The sequence below is a fragment of the Suricata suricatta genome, chromosome 5 (assembly GCF_006229205.1).
Source record: "Suricata suricatta isolate VVHF042 chromosome 5, meerkat_22Aug2017_6uvM2_HiC, whole genome shotgun sequence".
In the NCBI taxonomy this organism is placed as follows: Eukaryota; Metazoa; Chordata; class Mammalia; order Carnivora; family Herpestidae; genus Suricata; species Suricata suricatta.
In genome coordinates this window covers 46,311,196-46,318,953 of record NC_043704.1, presented here as the reverse complement: position 1 = coordinate 46,318,953, position 7,758 = coordinate 46,311,196, and the positions used below count along the sequence as shown (strand labels likewise).

The 7,758-nt window shown below is 37.6% G+C and overlaps 1 pseudogene; it reads left to right on the top strand.

Annotated features, from left to right (window-relative positions):
• Window positions 1–7,758, top strand: part of LOC115291127 — a 30,888-nt pseudogene that overhangs the window by 256 nt on the left and 22,874 nt on the right.

Below are 7,758 nucleotides of genomic sequence, written 5' to 3'. Positions count from 1 at the left end.
TATGCTTTTCTTAAACTTGTCCGTATCTTAAAATCATTTGCTTAAGTTGCCAGTTGTTGATTTTTCAGATTTAAAAATTATTAAATTCATACAATGAAACATGAGAATTTCGACACTTAATTTTCCACATCACTTCACCCTTTCATTACAGCTATATTAGAATTATCATTTTTTCAATATTAGTATGAATACATAAGTTCTGTTCATAGGAGGAACATATAAGGGTACTGTATGATGTTTCCTTTCTTATACAAAATTTTCCTTCCTAAGAACCAGTCTTTGTTTAATCTTTGTATTTATCTTTCATTAATATTTTTATCACTAGTTCATAAGCAAAATTTTCTAGATGTCAAATAACCTATAAATCCCAGCTTTTTCTTGTGCATGTTTCACCAGGGCCCCTGTCCGTCTTCCCCAGTCTGTACCGCTTGTTCTCTGGGATGGTGATTAGTGACCATGACCCTAAGGGAGGGGATGCACGGTGAATGGGCTACATAAACATTGACATGCTTTTCTGTGATCAACTCAAAAAGTAAAAGTAAGAAGTACAGTTTCAGTTGAGGACCAATATGCACATTTTGAGTCCTTCTAATTCTCATATTGTTTTCCTAATTACACAAAATTATACTAAGAATCACCTGGAAGAATAATCGCTTGTCACAAACATTTAGCACACAAGGCAATATGGTAGGCCATCAAAATATACAAGGAGATATATATGGAACTAGACAGAAGTACAGAAAAAAAAAACCCAAATTACTGTAAAAGTTCAAAATCTGTTGGTGTGCCTGTGGGGGTCACTTGGTTGAGTGTCTGATTTTTGATTTTGGCCCAAGTCATGATGTCACATTTTCAGGAGTTTGAGCCCTGCATCAGGCTCTGTGCTGACAGACGGAGCCTGCTTGGGATTCTACCCCCACCCCCCACCACTGTCTCACCTGCTCATGCTGTCTCTCTCAAAATAAACAAATAAACATAATAAAATAAAAAATAAAATAAAGTTTCAATATATCATAACGGTGTAATTTCAAATCAATTAAGAAATGATTATGTTGGGAAAACTAGCCTGTCATCTAGAAATAAGGTTAGAATTCTGTTTACATCATATATCAAATTATATTTCCGGTGAATGAAATACGTAAGAATCCAAACCGAATACAAATAGTAGAAGTCATCCTGAGAAAGGACTTTATTACCAAAACACCAAATATAGAAATTATTACCAGAATAACTGAAATATGAGATATTCTTCTGATCTTTTGTGTGTTTGCAAAAGATTTCCATTTCCCAACTTCTCCTACATTTTGTTTCATAATCAAATGAGCTCTCTAAACTCTTCTTTCCCAGACTTTTTTCAAATAGCTTCTGGCTAGATTGGACAATGGGAGGTACTGATAAGAAATTAAAGAGTCTGGGGAAAGAAATCTTTCCCTGCTGCAAGCAGTGTCCCCAACACAAGCTTCACCTCCTCATTAATTCCAGCTCCTGAAGGAAAACTCTGCATGTGGTCAGAACCTTGGATTCTGTAATACCACTCCTCTCCATCAGAACTTCCCACCATGGGGGCGCCTGGGTGGCTCAGTCAGTTGAGTGTCCGACTTTGGCTCAGGTCATGACTCATGGTTTGTGGGTTCGAGCCCCAGGTCGGGCACTGTGCTGACAGCTCAGAGCCTGAAGCCTGCTTTAGAGTCTGTACCTCTTTCTCTCTCTGACCCTCCCCTGTTCAAGCTGTCTCTCTCTCTCTCAAAAATAAATAAAACATTTTTTAAAACATGGTACATAAAGCCTCATGATAACAACAAAGCAAAAAAACTACAATAGGTATACTAAAGAAAGGAATCAAAGCATACCACTATGAAAAAGTCATCAATTCACAGTGAGAGAAACAATGAAACAAAAAGACTATAAAACAGCCAGAAAATAATAAAATGGCATGAATCATTCCTTACCCACATTCAATTATCCCACATTCTATAGCAGAAAGAAACCAAGAAAACTTTGCAAGCCATGGATTTATAAGTCCAGGCTGCACAGATCATGGATTTTCAATTACCCCAATTTACTACTACTCCTAGAAAGCAATAGAAAATAAATCAAGGTCCAAGTCTTATGAAAGGAATTTATCATAATTGCAACAAGTCAAGGTATTGAACTAAAGATTCTCTAAAACTCAAAAGACATATACAAACCAAACCACCTAAGACAATTAAAAAAATTTTTTTGTATGTTTTATTTATTTTTGATACAGAGAGAGACAGAGCATGAGAGGGCGAGGGGAAGAGAGAGAAGGAGACACAAAACTGGAAGCAGGCTCCAGGCTCTGAGCGGAAACTTGGTAACCAAATCCATAATGTTAGACATCCACATAAGGCACTTAAAACTAGAAGGTACTGGGATAAACAGATAATTAAAAATAATAACTTCTTGGTGGAATGTGTCATACCAATATAGGAATTGGATGTAGAACATTTTGTAAAAAAATAAAAATAGTATCAAAATTGGGGCACCTGGGTGGCTCAGTTGGTAGGGCATCCATCTTTGGCTCATGTCATGATCTCATGGTTTGTGAGTTCAAGCCCTGCATCAGTCTCAATGCTGAGAGCTCAGAGCCTAGGATCCGCTACAGATTCTCTCTCTCTCTCTCTCTCTCTCTCTCTCTCTCTCTCTCTCTCTCTCTATCTCTCTCTCATCTTTCTGCCCCAGCCCCACTCATGGTCTGTCTCCAACTCCCAAAAATAAATAAATGTTAACAAAAACTTCAATAGTATCAAAATTAACTTATTAAGAAAAATTTTAAATATACTATATACTTACCCTGTCTTAAAAGATGAACAGGTATTGCTTTAAAATATCTCTTGGTAAGCTTATCTGGGAAGGAATACTAAGCTACAGAAATCATTCCTAAGTGTTTATTCTTTTTTTTTTTTTTTTAGAGAGAGAAAGCACCCAGGAGCATGCAAGGGAGATACAGAGAGAGAGAGAGAGAGAGAGAGACAGAGAGAGAGAGAGAGAGAGAGAGAGAGAGAGAGGGAGACCCAGCATGGAGCCTGACACAGGGTTTGAACTTACGTCAGTGAGATCATGACCTGAGCTGAAATCAAAAGTCAGACACTTAACTGACTGAACTACCCAGGCACCCCAAGAAACCATTTTTAAAATCCTTTGTGAGTCTGTGGAGCTTTAAAATAATATATTTAGAGATTTAAAATGTCTACAGTAATTTTCTTCCAAACATCACATCAATTCCATAATATCTAAAATGTGATTATTTTTTCTTTCCTTGGATAAAACGATATCATAAGAAAATGACTTCTAATTTTGGAAACACCAAATCATATATACTGACCTGGAATTTGTACAGTAACACTGGATAATTTATGCAGAAAAAGCCTTTCGGTCCTGGGAGTTCACACTGGACATTTTTAGATGATCCCTGTGTACGCTGTCATACATTTTTTCTCACAAACTTGACCTACTGAGCATGTGCTTGTTTGTAGGAGACCGAATAGCATGATTAAAAAGGTGTTTACTTCCATAGTATATACATGCAGCAAATCTTCTTCATCCATTCAACAGTTGATGGACATTTGGGCTCTTTCCATCATTTGGCCATTGTTGACAGCGCTGCTATAAACATTGGGGTGCAAGTGTCCCTTCAAATTAGCATTTTTAATCCTTTGTATAGTAGTGTAACTTCTGTGTCAAAGGGTAGTTTTATTTTCAATTTTTTAAGGAACCTTCACACTGTTTTCCAGAGTGGCTGCACCAGTTTGCATTCTCACCAACAATGCAATATGGTTCTCCTTTATCCACACCCTTTTCAATATCTGTTGTTTCCTGTTAATTTTACAGATATCATATGATTTGAGATATATGGAATTTGAGAAACTTATAGATGAACATAGGGAAAGGGAAGAAGAAAAGAGATAAAAACAGAGAGGAAGGCAAACTATAGGAGAGTTAAATACAGAGAAACACTGAGGGTTGACGCAGGTAGGGGGATGGGTTAAATGGGTGATAGGCGTTAAGGAGGTCACTTTTTGGGATGACCACAGGGTGTCATATGTAAGACATGAATCACTGGGTCCTATTCCTGAATCCAAGACTACAGTGTATGTTAACTAACTTGAGGATAAAAAAATAATAATAAAATAAAATAAAAAGTTTTTTTTCTTTTTGTATATGGGGAATTTAGAGCAGAGAATAAATACACTCTAATTTAAAATTTCATTTCTTTTCCATTTCTATCTCAGCTGAGAAGCCAGAAATGGCTAAGGAAAATAACTCTTTGACAACTGAGTTTATCCTCATAGGATTTACAGATCATCCAGTGCTGAAGATTCTTCTGTTTTTGGTATTCTTTGCTGTCTATCTGATCACCATGGTGGGGAATCTTGGCCTGGTGGCATTGATTTTTACAGAGCATCGTCTTCACACACCAATGTACATCCTTCTGGGAAACTTGGCTCTAATGGATTCCTGCTGTTCTTGTGCCATTACCCCCAAGATGTTAGAGAACTTCTTTTCGAAGGACAGATGATTTCCCTTTACGAATGCATGGCATAGGTTTATTTTCTCTGCCTTGCTGAAACTGCAGACTGCTTTCTTCTGGCAGCAATGGCCTATGCCCACAACGTGGACATTTGCAGCCCACTGCAGTACCACACCATGATGTCAAAGAAACTCTGCACTCAGGTGACTATAGGAACCTTCATAGCTAGTAACCTGCATTCCATGATCCATGTAGGGCTTCTATTAAGGTTAACTTTCTGCGGGTCTCATCAAATTGACCACTTTTTTTGTAATATTCTTCCACTCTATAGACTCTCCTGTATTGACCCTTCCATCAACGAACTAATGATCTATATTTTTTCAATGTCTTCAAAATTCAAATTTTCACCATTGCCAATGTCTTGGCCTCTTATATTTGCATCCTTTTCACAATTTTCAGAATGAAGTCCAAAGAGGGGCGAGGTAAAGCCTTTTCTACCTGTGCTTCCCACTTTCTATCTGTCTCAATATTCTACATTTATCTTCTCATATCTTAGACCATTTGAAGAAAGGGATATAGACATACCAGTAGCAATTTTGTATACAATTGTAATTGCTTTATTAAATACCTTTATTCATAGCTTAAGAAACAAGGGTGTGATAAATGGTCTTAAAAAATGTAGGAAGAATTATAATATTCTTAAATAAACTTCATCTTCTATGGAAAACTGATTTTAATTCATTAAAAGGTTTTATAGAAAAGACACAAAAAGATGGCTATTTATATGAAATTTTAATCCCTAAATCATTAGCATGTGTTTACTAAAAGATATATGAATGTAAGTTCAAGTTTTCTAGCAAATCTCACTGCAAATTCCACAATTACCAGAGTAAATCAGGAGAAAACCCAATGGTAACTTTCATGACCAATTGGTATTACTCTCACTGAATTGTGTCAGTCTACTGTTCCCAACCATAATAAATAAACATAGCATACGTTGAAGTGTCTAAATGTACAGAAGAGTCACCTTGATGCATCTTCTCTACTTAATGGAAGACATTATATCTGATCCTATGTAGAATGTTTGAAATATTAAAAATTTCCTGGAAGGAGAATAAAATAATAATTTCCATTCTGAAAACTGATCTGGGAGATACATGTAGTTTAGTCTTGGAGGAGAGAGGCTAGAAGCCAACTAATTAATTGTTACTATGTATATTTAAAGTAATGAAGTTTGATCTAGAGAAGACTCCAAGAATGGGAAAACATGGAATTAGAAGGAACACCCATATAGTCACATATACATTTTGTAGAACAATTAACAATGTATAACAACATAGCTATGCTAGATTAAGATCTACTTTAATCTTTACTATGATTAAGGTTCTTAACTTTTTTAAAGAATTAATCATATTATGTAATGTGGAATATAGAACAGCAAGTTACAAGTTACATCTTTCTCAGATGGAGATGTGCATCTCAGAAGTTTATTGGAGAATGTTCTCAGGCTCAATAATTATTGATGGGGTGAAGGAAGTAAGACTGGGCAGAAGGTTGACTATAGTCACAACAAAAACCTTAGCCAATCTGGTGGAGAAGAGGGGGTTTGGCGTATCCCTTCAAAGTTCCCATGCCTAAGACAGAGACACGAATTTATACTTTCCATGGCACACTCATTAAATGTAGGCTGCCTCCAAGTAAGACACATGACCTTCGTAAGAAAATTACCTTCCACTAAGGATACTTCCTGAAGAGGGATTCAGCAGAGAAGTATCAGCTACTGGCACATTTACTGCCGGGGAAATACAGTGGATCTGGGCTGTGAACCTCAGATCCATTACTGGCTACCTTTTATACTATTCAATACTACTTATTTCTTGTAATCAATACTGAGGAAAGCACCACCAGGATTTGGGTCTTTTTCTTGTTCTGGAGAATCGTACAAGGTGAAGGTTAATGGGACACCTGTAGTTCCCACTGTTGTAAGTAGCCTCATGGCCACACTAATGTCCACCTTCTCCCTCTTGACACCCTACACCTTTACCTGATACCTCTACTGATCCAACTGACTAATATGGTGGTTGTATTTCAGTTCTGGTTGTTGTATTTGTCTATTTACTGTCAAACTGAGCATCGGAGCACCAACAGATGCCTATGGACCAACTCAATGCCAAATATATTTTTCCTCCTCCTACTGCATGACAGCAGCCTAATCTCTCCATATCACAGGATCAATTACTCCTATAATCTTTAGGGACTCCTTCCTTTGCCTGTGGGTCTGTTGAAAAAAAATCTAAAGTGACTGAGTAGCAGCTGAAACCTTTCTGTGTAATGAGATTCTTGTCACATTCTCTGGTAAGAACATATTGCCTCTGAGAACCATGACCTCAAAACCCATACAGCTCAGAGATGTGGAATCAAACATGTAAATTCCCCAAGCAGATCACTTGAGGAGGTCCTGGATTGAGGTATTCATCGTACTGAGTGCATGACACCATATAGTGGTCACTGATTTCTGATGGAGAGTGAACTTTGGAGGACTCAGTCTTCACATCTTAATTATATCTTTGAAGGGTCCTTTCATCAACTCATTATGCCAGAAGCTTCTAGGTGATGTGAAGAATAGACCAGTTTGTCATTCACTGCCCAGCACACCATCTTTACTGCAAACTAGATTTCTTGGTCCACTGCCAAGCTATGCACCCTTCTACCAGCCCCAGAGTGATTCTTCCTGAGCACTTACAGATTAGAAAGATAACCCAAACTTAGATTACGTGCATTCTAACCCACATGAATTTCTGTCCCCTTCAGAAAGGAAGAGATTCCACAGTAGAAAATGTCACCATGAGGCTAACTGATCCTTTTGATCGATGCTGTTATACTGGGGACTCCACAATGATCACTAGTTTGGGCAAGTTAGAACTTGACAAGAAAAGTAGCTAGATCAGCCTTGAAAAGTTGAATCTTCTGCTATTAGGCACGTGCATGCCTCCATCCCAGACACGATAGCACTGCATTCATATGCCCATTATGCCAGCACTGGGGTGGCCGATGAATAAAACTGGATGACCTCAACTGGCTGAGTCATTCTGTGTACTGGGTTGTTTAGTATTTTTTCCATGGTATACCTTTCCTGGTACACCTTTACATGTAATATCAAGAACTCCACACTTCGTATCCCTTCCAAGAGATCCACTCATATACCTCTTCCTCAGATTTTCTGGTTGCTGACCTTTTAATTTGTCTCCCTCCAAGCCCTTGACCAA